Below are 16,396 nucleotides of genomic sequence, written 5' to 3'. Positions count from 1 at the left end.
AAGGACAGGGCATCCACTTTCCAAGCTTGACTGTGGGAGGTTCTTGTGCAGAAGTTATTCAACTGGTAGTTCTGAGGGGAGGCAAACAGGTCTATCTCTAGAGTCCCCCATTTGTTCCTCAAGAGGTTGAATATTTTTGGTTCCAGTTTCCACTCATGTGGGTCCATGAGATTTTTGCTTAGGTCATCTGCCAGTGAATTTAGCTTGCCTGGCAGGAATTGAGCTTGTAGGTGCACTTGGTACCTTAAGGCTGTGTTCCACAGAGCCATGGCTAGTCTGCAGAGAGGGTACAAGTGGGTTCCTCCCTGCTTGTTTATGTACCACATAAATGTGGTGTTGTCTGTCTTTGCCAATAATTGTCCTGGAAAGATGTGGTCTTTGAAGGCTGTCAGGGAATTCTGTACAGCTAACATTTCTTTTTGGTTGATATCAAGGTGCATCTGACTCGGGTTCCATTTGCCCTGAATGCACTGTCCTGCCAAATGAGCCCCTCATGCATAGTCTGATGCGTCTGTTGTTAGGGTTTGGGCAGCAGAGGGCAGAGTGAAAGGGAGCCCCTTGTTGTGGTAGCAGGCCTCTGCCCATCAAAGGAACTCTGTCTTTAAACAAGGAATAATAGGAATCATTGATTTCAGGTCCTGAGAATGTTGACACCATAGGGTTTTAGATACCAATGTAGTTTCCTCATATGCAGTCTTGCATATGGAATTAGTAGAATGCAAGAGGCCATGAACCCCAGGGCTTGCAAAATTTTCCTTGCAGATAGCTGGTTCTTTGTGACCAATAGTTTGAAGTAGGTTGTCAAATACACTTGTTTCTCTGGAGTGAGGTAAGCCATCTGGGAAGTTGTGTTCAAGCTTGCTCCCAGGAATACAATCTGTTGGCAGGGTACTAGGTGAGATTTCATTTCGTTTATGGTGTACCCCAGTGAGGTCAGAAGTTTCTTTATGAATGCCAAATGTTTTAATAGCAAGTCCTGGCTTTCTGCCTGAATCAAACAATCATCCATGTATGGGTATATTTGAATATTTCTCTACCTGCAAAATGCAATGGCTGGAGCTAGACACTTTGTGAATACCCTGGGCATAGTAGATAAGCCAAAGGGAAGTGCACAGAACTGATACTACATGGAGCCTGCCCTGAAGCGTAAGTTTTTCCTGCAAGATTCCCTTATTGGAATGTGCAGGTAAGCTTCCTTTAAGTCTAAGGTTGCCAACCAGGCATCTTTGCCTAGCATAGGAAGCAGCCGTTGAAGTGTTAGCATTTTAAATTTTGGGATTACCAAAAAAGTGTTTAGAATAGAGAGGTCCAGGATAGGACGTCTGGAGCTGTCTTTTCTGGGTACCAGGAAAAGTCTTGAATAAAAACCTTGTCCCCTTTCTTCTGCTGGGATAGGTTGAATAGCCCTGATACTTAGAAGAGACAGAACCTGCTGTTGAGCCTCTGCCAACTGATTTGGGGATAGGTCTGGCCAACTGTTTGGAGTTGGTAGGGTGTGGAAGTGGAATCTGTATCCTTGGAAAGTTATATTTAAAAGCCATTTGTCCTGGGTAATGAGTTCCCAGTTTTTTGCATGCAGGGCGAGCTTTCCTCCTAAGGGGGCAGGCAGTTGAGCAGGGCTTGGAAGGGTTAAGGCTAAGTCATTGTGACATTTTTCCATGGGGGGGTGTCTTACTACTTCCTGCTTTGGAAGTGGGAGCCCCCCCCACTGCTTAGGCCTGTACGTAGCCTAAGACTGTAACCTAGGTGGTCTGCTGTTTCTGGGTTTGGACTGAGAAGGCCTGGAGGAGACTGGAAAGGACCAATTCTTTGAAGGCCACTGCCTACTAAATCTGGGAGTCTGTACTTGCAGGAAATTTTTAACAGTTTGCATAGATTTAGCTTTTTCCTCCATCTTTTTGAGGACTTCTTTTGCTTTATTGCCAAACAGGTGGTCTTGGTTCAAGGGAGCATCCAGTAATTTAGCTTTGGCATGATCTGGCAAGTTTTGCTCCTTAAATCAAGCATGCCTTCTAAGTACAAACCCAGTAACAGCAACCCTGCAAGATGCTTCTAAAGAGTCAAAACCACATTGCAAAGTATGTTTACCTACTTGTTCAGCAGAATGCATTAAATCCTGTAATTCTTTGTGTTCAGCACAGTCAGGAATCAACATAATTTTCTGTTTAAGTAGTCCCATAATATGCTGCTGGTACTTTAACATATGAACCTGGCAATTAAAAGACCTAATGGCCAAAGCAGCAGAAGTGTATAACTTCTTACCCCATCTGTCCAAGACTCTAGAATCTCTATCAGAAGGGGTAGGATTTTTGGCAGCAGTAGCCTTAATGCCCTTTGGTCCTTGGGAAATGGTCTCTGGATCCACAGTAGGATTCTTGAAGAGGAACCTGTGAGTGTCAGCTACTCTAATACCTGTCAGGTGTTCTGGGAGCTGGAGGTAAAGTGTCTGAGGACAGGCTAGATTCCAAAAAGGCATCATCTACAATGTCCAGAACAGGAAGGATAGCTAAAGGCCTGTGTTGAGGAAGGAGTAAGAATTCCCTAAGCCTCTTTTTGTAGTCACAGTGATCCTGGTTTTCCCAGTGAAAATGCTCCCTAAGAGTGTGCAAGGTTTCACCAAAAGAAAAATCTTCTGGAAGGGAAGCAGAGGGAATGGAATCCTCTGCATCAAATCCTCATAGGTAGATAAGGGCAAATCCTGGTAATCAGAAGAAACAGAAATATCAGAATCCTGATCAGAAGAATCAGAAGGAAATTCAGGTCTCTTAGAGGGGGAAGGCTGGCTTCCCCTAATTAAAGTAATAAGGTCTTCAGCCATTCTAAGCATTTGTTTTTTTTAGGCATATGGGCCTGACCATGTGGTTTGGACATCAGTTTTCTAGACGTGGGTTGGGTTTTAGGCTTGGATGAAAAAGATGACGTTGGTTTAAAATGCAAATCTGTAGGCCTGAATACACCCTCAGAAGCCGGTGCCTGCACAGCGGCTCCGGACCCATCCAAGATAGAGACATCCGCAGGTTCCATAGTCGAAGAAGCATCTCGCAGCATACCGGACTCCGAATGGGTCTCAGTAGAGGACTGCAAATCTGAAGTAGTGGGTATCAGGGGCTGCAAAAGTGCCTCACTGAGTACCGGCGAACTGGCGACTAGCTTAACGGAGGCGTTGTTGGCAGGTTTGGACTTCTGCGGTCTGTCTCTGTCTTTATCCTTACGTTTTTTCAGAATATCGGTAGTCAGTTGGCTTACGGAAGCCATTTCTGGATAGTTAAACTGAGTACCAAAACAATTTGCTGCAAAAATAGACCGATGAGAAATAGTTTGGGGGTTGAATAAGACACAAAACCGACAGCGAGGGACGTCGTGGTCTAGGCCTAAGCAAGGAATGCAGTACGAATGAAAATCTTTATGAGGTACTTGCTTTCCACAAGTAAGACAATTGTTAACTTTTACTGACATCGGTTAAGAGCAAGGAAAAGGATCCCCAATGGGGTACTTAGCATTTTTGAAGATTTAGATTCTGAAACTCGAAAACGAAAATTTCAAGAGTCGGCCGACCGGCACTTGCGAACTGCTTCTGCTTCGAGTACCGTGCGGCAAGAAAAACTGATGTAATGGCGTCAGTTGCATGTTTTATACCCCTGACGACCTGATGTCATGGAAGAAGAAACAGCATCCGACGCAGGAATCCAAGACTGGATTTGAACTCTGGCTCACCTGTGTTCTGACCATGACCTCACTGCACTTACACCTGGTGCCACAGGGAAAGCTAGGCAGGAGATATATTTTCCACACTCATTACTGTCCAGAATGCTGATGGCCGCACATCACCGCTGAGCCTGTTTGCGCAAAAGAAGGTGAACCAAATTAAATTTTTCACTTATTTCCTTAAGTAGTGAACCACATTTGCACATAGGTAGGTGACACATAAATGTAAAAGGCAATAGTGGACATATATATTACTTGTGTAAATACTCATTATGACCCTTCCTCAGTAAAAATAACTACTGTGGGACTCCAACCCCACTTTACCTATGTTCTCTCTTTTTAGCTCAACAGGTGGAATTTCAGCAGTTATTATCATCCATGCTGCTGACTGCTGCTCAATGCCGCTAGGCATACTTGTGGTTTGTAAGGCAGCTGAAATGAAATTTCTCACTTTTTCCTAAGCCATGAATCGATGAATCATGTTTGAGCTATGCCATATGCTGTGCACTTGGTAAAGACAAAAAAAAAAAGATAAAAAAGGGAAACAATGATTTAACAATTAAACAGCTCTGGATCTGAACCATCATGACTACTGCACACACAACACAGGTGTAGTGGGTTATCTCTTTGCCACAGACACAGCTTAGCAATACCAAACAAATCATGTGCATATAAGCAATTCACATTTCATATCCAGTATCAAACAGTTCACACAGTTGGACATTCTCAGTTGATTGTAAATGTGTAGATAACATATTAAGTGGAATGAGTGATCACACAATATTTATAAATATGTTTGCAAAACTGCAGCTCTGCCTCCTCTTTGTATTCTGGAAATCCCTTCCTTATCTATGCTTTACTATCACACTGCAATCTCTAGTGCATATTGTCTCATTTTGTCTTTCAAGGTGTGATACAAATACATGACAGTGAACAACAGTTTTTAACAAAAGGCAATTGTGCTGTTATGCCAAGGAAACACGTGGGTTGTTTGGTTTTGTTTAAAACTTCACTGCAGTTAGTTCCACACTTCGTAAGTGTATCCTCACTGACACGCTCACATCAGTGAATACTCTGCATTACTGTATTTTGCTTCAGTCAGAGTAATCACTGCAAGCCATTAGCAAACAATGATGTAGAGGTTAAAGTCTATATCAGAAACACAAACTTTCAAAAGTTCAAGCCTCATATGGTTGATACCATATGAGCGAACTTTTGAAAGCTCGCAAGTTTCGATGGAGATCGCTGTAGGGAATATTTCCCTTTACTTCACTGTAATGCGATCTCTGAGTTGGTATATTTAAGTAGCGTGGGGTGTGGGGAGTGCAAGGGGTCTTGCCCCCCTGCTCAGAGCATTCAGGTAGGTTTTTTTTTGTTTTTATTTTTTATTATATGTTCAAAGTTATAAAACTTCGCTCATATGGTGTCGATCATATGAGCGTCGAAGTTTTAAAACTTTGAGCATATAATATAGACCCAGAGGTTATACTAGGTTTAGATCTGCTACACAAAGTCAAAAGTTTGGTATTCAGCCAATCTAATGAGTTCATACCTCATTTGCATTTTTAGAGTGCTCTCATGGCTGAATCTACACTGAAAGGTAACAGTGTAGCTAGGGAACTTGAACAGGAGGAGACTCTTCAATCATGCTTTTTGCTCCACTTGTGAGAATGTAGGGACAAGTACACTTTTTTGGCCTGCTTTTAATACAGTGGACATTTCAGTTGCATGGGCCAGGTTATTTAGTAAACTACATATATACTACAGATGTCAGTCATGTCAGATATTGATGACATTGCTGGATTACTCACACACGTTATACTTAGCTACATTTACAAGTACCAGCTATGCAGGTATATGCCACTTATTCATGTTCTTACACATTTATTTTTCCATTACAGTTTCCACACTTACACTGACTGTCCTTAAGTTGCAACTGTTGTCCTTCAGGGCTGACTCTGTCTGATGCTAGCAGTACACACCCATTACATGGGGAAATAAAGGTTGTGAGTGTTGCCTGGCATCAACTGTACTCTATGTACATGCATGGGATGAAAGGTGTAACCCTTAGGTCAGCAGCATATTCACTATCCATTGCTTCTTAGCCAGGGTGAGGGCATATTGTGCACACCATCATCTACCTACACCCACAGCAGCTGGGGGTTCCACCTTTGATTCAAACCTGCATGTGGATGTGGTGACCCTGGCAGTGGTGGTGGAATGCGTGCTCCTAAACAAGTACTGGGATCGTACTGCAGGCCTCACCAGATGTTTCTAGGCACCAAAACCATGACGTTAGCAGTCCAAACACATGCTCTGTGATGTTTCTTGTTCGAGAGTGTACCTCATTATAGAGTTCCTGTGTGGGTGCGTGGGCATTTCTGATGGGCATCATCAGCCATGGTTCCAATGCGTCCCCTGTATCCCTGCTAGAGCTGTGAGGTGAGCCAGAAATGGGAGTCAAAGTAGCTGCCAAGGTTGCAGGCGCATACATTCAGGATGATTCCTCTAGCATTACACACAACCTGGCAGTTAAGGAAATTGTACATATATATATATATATATATATATATATATATATATATATATATATATATATATATATATATATGTCACTGGCATGCTGTAGCATAGCAGGAATTGGTGTACAATCCTGGATGCTGATGCCTGTGACACCCCCAGAATGTCCCCTATGGGTCTCTGAAAGGTTCCTGTAGCTATGAAAGGTTCCTGTAGCTAAAATTCTAAGTGTTACATATACCTTGCTCTCCATTGGTATGCGGTCCCTTCGGTTTGCCCTTGGTCTCTGGTGAGGACAACAAAGGTTGCAGAGTTCCTGGAGTATGTTTCTATCCATCCTGTAGAACTCAACTATTTCCACTTCATGCAGATCATGAAAATTTAAACAGGGTCTAAATACCCTCCTATCAACAGCAGCAGCACAGAGTTGAGCATGTTGCAGCAGCAGCCCCCTAACATTCTTTATTTTTTGTGTAGTTTCTGTTGCTGTATTCCAAAAGGGTTTGGAGTATAGAGCAGATGGCCATATGGAACATATGCAATTCCTTTATAGCTTGCTGAATTGTTCTGCCATCTTGAATTGGAAGATTAGCACATAATTCAGCTGCTTAAGCATTTATTAGAATGCCACAATGTTTATCTGGTTTGGACAGCTCTACACTTTGTGTGCAGCCATTTACTGAATGCAAATTGGCACGCTACTGTGTGTATGTTGTGCCACAACGTGAATACACCATGAACGAATCATGTATGGTTTTATCGAATACAGCACATAAAGTAATTGTGATAGAGATTCAGAAAAAATATAAAATACACTTACAAAAATACAAAACAGTATGGAAATGTTCCCCAAAAGGAGTCTTATCTGTTTGAGTACAAGCTTTAGGCTGACTGCTGATCCTGAACAGCCTCAGAGATGTATCTGCATGAGAAGGCAAGAAAGCACGGAACATTTTTAGTAATTCTGACTGTTTATACAGCTCCTTCCAAAATGGGATCGGGGTATAAGTAGCCTGAGAGACAGTGTGAGAAGGGATGAAAGTTTTGGGAAGCTGGCCATTTGCTATATCCTTAACAGGATACACCCCATAACCTACTGGAATAGTGAGAATGATGAACATTGCCAGATGTGAAAAAATGTGAGCTTGTATGCTTAGTATAACAACTCTACCTCAGAAACAGAAACATTGTGTGTGTGTGTGTGTGTGTGTGTGTGTGTGTGTGTGTGTGTGTGTGTGTGTGTGTGTGTGTGTGTGTGCGCGCCTGAAACTTTAGAAGACCAAGTCACGGTCTCTCATAAAACTAAATGTTCTGTAAGTTACATAAGAGTCAGTGATAATTTTCCAGAGAAGATAACATCTCAAGAGATTGCTCTGACAGTTAATGAGACAATATATTACAATACAGGAGATGTATAAGATGATTAGTTAAATCCGAAAAAGGAAAACAAGCTATAAACTTTTAATTTGTTAGTCTGTCTAAACAAGCAATTTTTGTGAGACGAATTATTAGTGTAGAATGACCAGTGGACACAGGGATTGCAAGTTATCAGCTGTTTATTGTACAGCCAACATGAATCCACCTGCATGTACATTCATGACTTGCACATAACTGAACTTGCTTAACACTTGTTTAACACCGCCTTCCCCATGTGCTTCCTTAAACTACAGTAGCTGTCAAGGTAAATCACTGTTCTACATCGTCCCTCTTTAACTTTGTTCTTGATTCCAAATACATGAACAGATTTACTTTAATATAGGTTCATAGGTAGGTACTAGGCTATTGGCCCTAGGGCCTATATAAGCCTAGCCAAAAAGGTACCCTGGCTTTCGCCACCCAAGAAAACAATTTTTCTGTGCCCCTGTCAAGCAGAGCCACAGAAGTAATCCCCGGGGTGAATTTCCTATTTCCCATCCAATCATCGCTAATGAGGAGCTCTGTTTGACATAGATAGGTAGTCTGTTCCAGAGTATGGGAAGTCTCTGGGACAGGAATCTATCCCTCCAGCATGTTCTGTTTATTGTGGTGACAAGGTTTAGGTCCCTAGACTGTGTAGCTCGGAGGGATTGGGATTTCTTTAAGTGGAGCATGTCCAACAGCTCTAGGTTTGACATAGCTTTGTATGTTAGGCAGAGATCGTCTCTGAGTAGGCGATATGTGACAGAGTAAAGCTGGAGTTTGAGACGGTCTGCGTAGGGCATCTGTTTGAGGCCAGTAATCCTCTTTGTGAGGTATTTATGCGGCCTTTCCAGTTATTGTAGATGTCTTGTGAGGTACATACCAAAAGGGGCATTGTACTCTATAATGGGTCTAATAAGTGACAAGTAGAGGGGAACAATGACCTCTTTTTTAATGGATGAGAAACCTTTTGTGATGAGGTGTGCCACGTAGAAGGATTTCCTGACCAATGTGGCAATGTGATTATCAAAGGAGAGATTACTGTCCACCTGTGTCCCAAGGTCTCTTATCACACTTTCGGTGTTAAGTAGACTACTGCCTATGCGGTAGTTCATGGGTACAGAGTTTTTACCAAAGGGGATGACAATGCACTTTTTGGCACTGAGCTTGAGGCCATGGCTTTAACACCAGGCATCTGTCTCAGTGAGGCCCTTTTGTAGGATGTCTACATCGTTAGGAGTTTCGATTATGGCTCCTAGTTTGCAGTCATCTGCGAACTTAGTTAGCCAAAGACCTTCTGTGATAGCCTGTACTTCAGAGAAGTAGATACCAAATAGGAGAGGACCCAGGACTGAACCCTGTGGTACTCCACTTGTCACTGGCCTGAAGTCTGATTTGGAGTCTGCTACTTTCACAGTGTGGGTTCTGTCAGTAAGCCAGTTGGCAACCCATCTTGTAACATAGGGATTTATACCTAGCTTAGTGCGTTTATCAATAATACCAGAGTGGGGGATGGTGTTGAACGCGTTGGCGAGATGTAGATGGGCTGTGTGAACCACCTTACCCTCATCTATAGCTTTGATGACTGCTTCAAAGAAGTCTATCAGGTTTAGGAGACATGATCTGCCTTTTACAAACCCAAACTGTGTGGGGTCCAGAGTTTGGAGATCTCCAATGTCTTTGTTAATGAGTTCCATGATGACACATTCCATGGCCTTGCAGACCAGGCTCGTCAGGCTAATGGGGCAGTAGTTCCCGGGGTCTGTTGTGGCCCCCTCTTTGTGCAGTGGGATAACAGTCACGGTGCGCCATTCAATGGGCACAAAGCCTGAGGTGAGACTATGACTGAACATGGCACTTAGGTGGGGTGCCAGTTCATTCTGTAGTTCGTGTAGAAGGCAGCCTGGGATGTTATCAGGTCCCATGGATGATGTGTTCTTGGCTTTGGAGAGTGAGGTTTTTATCTGTGCAGCTGTGATTACAGGAACTTTGCATTCTTCTGGTATACAGATGGGCCCTTTAGGGGGTGAGAGGGGGGTAAAGTTAGCACTGAACCTATCTGCCAGGATGTTGGCAATATCAGTTGGTTCTGTATATTTAGTGCCATTGTGCTGTAACTCAGAGAAGATCTGAGTTTTGCCATTGAGATTCTTGACATAGCTATAGAATGCTTTGTGGTTGTCTTTAGAATCAGTGGCAATTTTGCTTTCATAACTAGCTTTGGAGGATTTTATGAGGGATCTCAGTTTCTTACTGAGGCTGACCAGGGAGCTCCTCCAATCGTGGGATTTTACTCTTTTTTGCAACAGTTTCTTTCTTCTGTTGTAGAGTTTGTTTATGGCAGAAGACCACCAGATTGGCTTCCTTTTTCTGGAGGATAGCATCTTGGTTCTGTTAGGGATAGCATGATCCATGCACTCGTGTAAGTGCTTATAAAGTGCATTTATGTAGGATTCAACAGTCGTACCTCTATTGTCCATCTGCATGGGTGTCGTGAAGTTTGCCACTTCTGTCTTAAGAAGTGTGAAGCTGGCTTTGGAGAAATTTTTTACGGTTGTTTCCCTAATGGCGGGGTGGGGGCGGGATGTGGATGTCTAGGGTGATTAGCTTGTGGTCGAATCTGACCAGTGAGGAATTGACCAGAATTAAACAGCATATTAACAGTTCAATATGGCCTGTTCGATTTCAAGTTCAATTCACTGTATATATTTAGGATTAGGTTTGCAGACTCTTCCTGCCTGCTTTACATACACAGTTTGATTTGAATTAGAAACAGGGACTGTCTTTAGAGGTTTATTCGGTAGTGAAGCATTACTATGTTTTTCAGAACCGGTTGAATAAGGTGATCTGTCTTCTTGAAGCTGACTAGCTGACAATTCACTTGAGGAATTAGAATCACCAGTACATTCGGTCTGTTGTGTTTTTGTTTCTGGGACAGGCAAAATGTCTCTTCAATTTCTCCAGTAGTCTACTCCTTTGGACAGAATTACATAGGAACTTGGCTCGGCGCAAATTTCCTTCACAATACCTACATGGTCATGGCCTTTTGAAGTCTGCATTCAAACAACTTCACCTTGCAACAATGGTCGAACAGGCCTAATGGTTTTGTCATAGCATAATTTCTGTGAGCGATGCTTTTTCGATAGTTGAGCTTTGACTACCTTATTACTCTATGAGGAAGGCACTAGCAGCTGTTTGCTAATTGGAAGAGTCTTCTGTGTTTGTCTTGACATCAGTCTTTGAGCTGATGAACAAGTGTTTAGTCATGAGGAATGTTTTGAAGGTTTAGTAAATTGAGGAATACATCAGTTCCATCTCTTTTGGCCTTTTCCATTAGAATGCTTTACACTGTGAACTCTACACTCAGCCAGACCATTAGCTTGTGGGTATTCAGGACTGCTGGTTACATGAATAAAAAGTCCCAAGATGAAGGAAAGTCTTTAAACCGGTGACTAGTGAATTATGCACCGTTATCTGAGATGACGTTATGTGGGCTGCCATGGACTTGGAAGTACCTTTTTAGTTTTGTAATTACTGTACCAGATGTCAAACCACAGATTAAGCTGACTTCAAACCATCCAGAGTAGGAATCAAGTAGGACCAGGGAATGTTGACCATTCCATTTGAAAATATCTACTGCTACTGTTGACCATGGTAAATCAAGGATTGGGTGGAGATGAAGAGTTTTTTTTGTTGATGGAGTTTGGTACCTTTACAAACTGTACATGAAGATGTCTCTCTTTCAATATCTTTGGACATTGAGGGCCAGAACACAATGTCGCTTGCTCTACTTTTAGTTGATTCAGTGCCTGGGTGGCCTCTGTGCAGAATGTGTATATAGTCATTTTGCAATCAATAAGGCTAGTGATGGTGAACCTATGACACACTTGTGAAAGGTGACACATGCCATGATGTTTTGGGTTATGTGTCAGCTCACGCAATGGTGCAGAAAGTTCACTAAGGTTTGGGATGATTTTTCTCAATTAATCATACCCAGAAAACTCTGTAAAGATGTAACATTCTCTGGGACTGACATTTCATTGATTGCGGTCATCTTTGATGGATTTGGCTGCAGCCCTGAACATGTGACCAATGCAGTTGACTTCTTTCAGTCTGAATTTGCTTTTTACAGGATTTATCTTGAGGTTGACCTCATGTGCATGGTCTAGAACCTTCCTAAGATTTCTGTTATGTTTGTTCTTGCCACAGTGATGTCACAAGGATACCCAGCAAATATCTGTTCCATGGCATGCTGGAATACTTCACTGGTGAAACTGATTCCAAATGGCATTCTTAAAATCCTATTTCTTCCAAATGGTGTGCTAAATGTTGTTAATAAAGATTTGTAATCCAGCGAGATTTGCCAAAAGGAGTTCTTGGCATCTAAAAATCTGAGAAAACAGTTGAATTTGGCATCAGTGCTGTTACTTCCTCTACTTTGAGCATAGGATGATGAGGATGTTTGAGGGCTTTATTTAATTCTCTAGGATCAATGCATATAGGAATGTCATCTGAGCTTTTCATGTGGGCTGTCACCATGGATGATACAAATTCAGCAGGCTCTGCCACAGGAGTAAGAACACCCAAATGCACCATTCTGTCTAATTCTATTTTACTTTTCTTTACATTGCTATTGGGATTTTAAGCACAGGTCTAATGCCTAGGTTTATTTCATGATTCAGCTTCATAGAATATGTAACTGGAAGCTTACCAATTTCATTTTTGAAAATGTCAGCATATTCTTCAAAGATACCATGTGAAAAACTGTCATTTTTGTTTGTATTCAAATGGTGCACTTCTTAATTCAGCTAAATCAAACCCATTCTTATGCTGTTTTCTAGGCCTAGTAATGACTGCACATCTTTTCGAACTACATAGAATTGTAAATCATAACGGGTTCCTGCAGAATGGCAAGAAAGGACTACAGTGCCATCCATCTGAATTTCTTCACCACCATAAGCAACTAGTTATGTGCTCCTTGTTAAGTAGAGGTTCTCTCCAGCTTTTACTTTTGCTTAAGCTTTTACTGATATAACGTTACTTTTGGATCCAGTGTCTATTTTAAGCTCTACTGGCTTCCCATTAATTTGTATGGTACAAAATATTTCTTTCTTTGCTGACAAGTTAGAGTCCACTGTGGTGACTATGACTATCTTGCCGACCACAGAAACATCAACATAAAAGGTTTTGTCACTGCTGTCAGGGTCTGCTACAGTCTCAATTTGATCCACTGTCTTAGTTGGATAAATTTTATCAAGAGTCTGTGCTGATTTACAAAGCTTTTTGAAATGATTCCACTTTTTGCATTTGTGATACTGTTGACCATAGGCTAAACATTTCTTTCGTTTAGGTTCATGACTGCCTCCACAATTGCAACAGTTAAGAATGGCAGCTGGTATGGCACAGCTCTTACACTTACACTTATGAGGCCATATTGTCTTAGTTTTCTGTTGCACAGTGTCAAGAATTGCAGCCGCAGACATTGCAAGCATACCTGTATGTTTTTCCTGTGAGTTCATGTATCTGGCAAACTTCAACACCTTTGCTCAACGTTAATTTAATATCACGTAGTTGAATTTTTCTTACTGTGTCATTATTAATGCCACATACAAGGCATTCTTTTATTAAATCATCTTGTAGATCCACAAATCTAAGACTTTGTTTTACTTTTTAAGACTGTAACATATGCTTCCATAGTTCCACCACATTTTTGATTTCTCATACTGAATTTATGTCTCTCCATCGTTATATTCATTTGGGAGTTATACAGTTCTCGAAACTTATCCTTTAAACTTTCTGGATCTTCACAGGTCTCAGCCTGAGCAATGACATGGTGTTTTTCTCTCTCTCTCCTGCATAAACAGCAGGTGCATATACGAAAGAACGTTCTCGCTCAATAGCCTCCGAGACTGCCAAACTGTGAAGTATAAATCCTCTTGTGGGTGCATCTTTATCTGAATGTGCAGCCACTATGAAAATATCATATTATTGTGCAAACAACACACCAATTCTCTGTGACACTGCTATCAAACACCAGAGGTTTGGGTCTGTGAAATCCAACTGCCATGCCGTCACAGTATATTCATTTACCTTTTGCACTTAAGTCATTCGTTACACTCGGACGACATTTAGTTGATATCCCACTTCTGACACCATGTAGAATGACCAGTGGAGACAGAGATTGCAAGTTATCAGCAGTTTATTGTACAGCCAACATGAATCCACCTGCAAGCACATTCATGACTTGCACATAACTGAACTTGCTTAACACCACCTTCACCCATGTTCTTCCTTAAACTACTGTAGCTGTCAAGGTACAAGCAATCACTGTTCTACAATTAGGTTAACTGAAAAAGTGAATTTATAAAAGTGTCCAGGTCACTGTAAAGAGATGTCTTGAGAAAAAGAAAGGGATTACCAACAGAATAAGACATTATGTTGTGTGCAGTCAGTACACTGCACAGGCTGTGTAAATAACTGAAAGAAAGAGTAGAAAAAAATGTGTTAACGTGTCAACGGTTCTGAAAGATACCTATGAAAAGCAGAAGCAGTAGTGAACAAAGTTTTGTTTTACTGTTAAAACAGTCTGAATATTAAGCTCTTACCGACTGTTAAGGTTTATGGTTACTCGTGATCTGATTAGAATGTTAACTTGTATGAACATAACTACTACCTTATCATGAATAAAACACAGGTGCCGGAACACAAACACCAGTAATCTTCATTTACAGTTAACTTTCTGATAGCTGTTTGGATTCCAGGTAAATTCATCATACAATTTTGCAGTATCAGAATTAGAAACATTTTCTGCTCTTCCATACATTTTATTTGTGCTCACTGTTAGTCGTTCAGAAGGAAAAGTTTACAGAGTCTTATGCTGTTACCCCAAAACAAAACACGTGCAACACATAGCTCACAAAGCCAGTGTGCCGAACAGTCACAGCCCTTAAGGCTAAACAACACACCTGATACACTTGTAATAGGTGACTCTATCGTCAGGCACACTGATGTCCCACTCACCAGGCTGAACAAGGAGAAGGTCACGGTGAGCTGCCTGTCGGGCGCTAGGATCCGCCACATAACACAAGCACTCAGGTCACTCCAAGGTAAGTACAAATATGACTCAGTCATCGTCCATGCTGGTGTGAATGACCTGAGACATACCTCCCTGGACTACATGAAAAGAGACATAGAGGAGCTCTCTGAGCATGTAGCCCAGGCCGGTATGACCCTGACCTTGAGTAGCATCTTACCCTCACCAAGAATGATGCCACAATATGAAGACAAGATGATCACTTTCAACAATTGGCTTAAGTATTGGTGTCATTCAAAGGGGATCCAATGCCTGTCTGCCTGGGATGACATGCTCGACAAGCCACGATGCTTCGCTAGGGACGGCTTGCACCTGTCACGCCAGGGCTTTCGGATATTGGCAAAGGCTCTTGCCACCCCCATAGTGCCTTTTCTAGGCAAGGGTCAAAAGACAAACCAACCTCCATAGGTATCACAAGGGATAAGAAACTAAGAGTAATGCTACTCAATGCCAGAAGTCTAAACCTCAAGATGCATGCACTCGAAACTCTCCTTAGCATGGAGAACATCGATATCTGTGCAGTAACAGAAACCTGGTTCAAGGCTCCCGAGAGCACCCCAGCACTACCAGGTTATACCTCACACCATGTTTTTCGGCCCCCAAATTTGGACCGAACCACAAAAGGAGGGGGAGTACCAATATTCGTCAAAGATACCCACACCTCCAGGTTGGTGGCACAGCACGAAGCATCAGAGACTATCCATGTGCAACTAACAGTGGGTAAAACTGCCTTCCAGTTTATAGCCTGCTACAAACCACCCTCCCAAACCCAGGAACCCCACTCGGCCTTCCTGAGAACACTGGAAAATATGAAGGTCTCTCCAAACACCATTATACTGGGCAACTTCAACTACCCTAACATAGACTGGGAGCATTACTCTAGCTCCAACACCCTAGCCCAAAGGTTCCTAGAATTTATAAACTCAAATGCTATGGAACAACTTGTTGCCACTCCCACAAGAGGGGAAAACATACTGGACCTGATCATCACCAACATGGGGACTCTATGCTCCAGACCAGAAGTGTATCCCTCACTGGTAAGAGCAGACCATAAACTAATCGCACTAGATATTCACATCCCGACCCCAGCCCCTGCCCAGAAAACCACAGTGAAAAACTTCTCTAAAGCAAATTTCACACTCCTCAAAACCGAGGTGAAATCCTTCAAAGCCCCCGGGCCTGTGGAAAATACGGCCCAGACCACAGAATACTTTATAAACGCATTCTATGAACACCTTCAGGAATGCAAGGATCATGCAATCCCAAATAAAACCAAGACCCAATCCTCCAAGGTTAGGCGTCCTGTCTGGTGGACCCCAGCCATAAATAAACTATACAATAGAAGGAGGAAGCTACTACATGATAGAGCAAAATCCCAAAACTACAGGCACTCATAAAATCGTCTAAGGCCAGCTTCGAGTGAAAAATTGCATAGGACACTAAGGATAATCACAAGGCTTTCTTTAGTTATGTTAGGAACCTGGGTGGGAATTCCCAGATATGCTCAGAATTAGTCCAAAATGACAAAAAATACACCGAACCCACAGACATTGTCAACATCCTAGCTGACAGGTTCAGCGAAAACTTCTCCCCCCCCTTCCCCACCAAAAGGGCAAATATCTATCCCAGCAGAGTGCTGCCCCCCTGACATTTCAGATGCTCAGGTAAGAGCCGCCCTCT

The 16,396-nt window shown here is 42.3% G+C and overlaps 1 protein-coding gene across 1 annotated transcript in view; it reads right to left on the bottom strand.

The window, feature by feature from the left end:
• The window catches only part of BEND2 (BEN domain containing 2), a 1,535,652-nt gene that overhangs the window by 676,761 nt on the left and 842,495 nt on the right, over positions 1-16,396 (bottom strand). The gene's annotated exons all lie outside the window — the stretch shown is intronic.

Source organism: Protopterus annectens, chromosome 5.part1, assembly GCF_019279795.1.
Source record: "Protopterus annectens isolate FY-2018-M chromosome 5.part1, PAN1.0, whole genome shotgun sequence".
Classification (NCBI taxonomy): Eukaryota; Metazoa; Chordata; order Ceratodontiformes; family Protopteridae; genus Protopterus; species Protopterus annectens.
The sequence above is the reverse complement of the archived record's forward strand: the minus strand, read 5'-3'. Positions and strand labels throughout refer to the sequence as shown.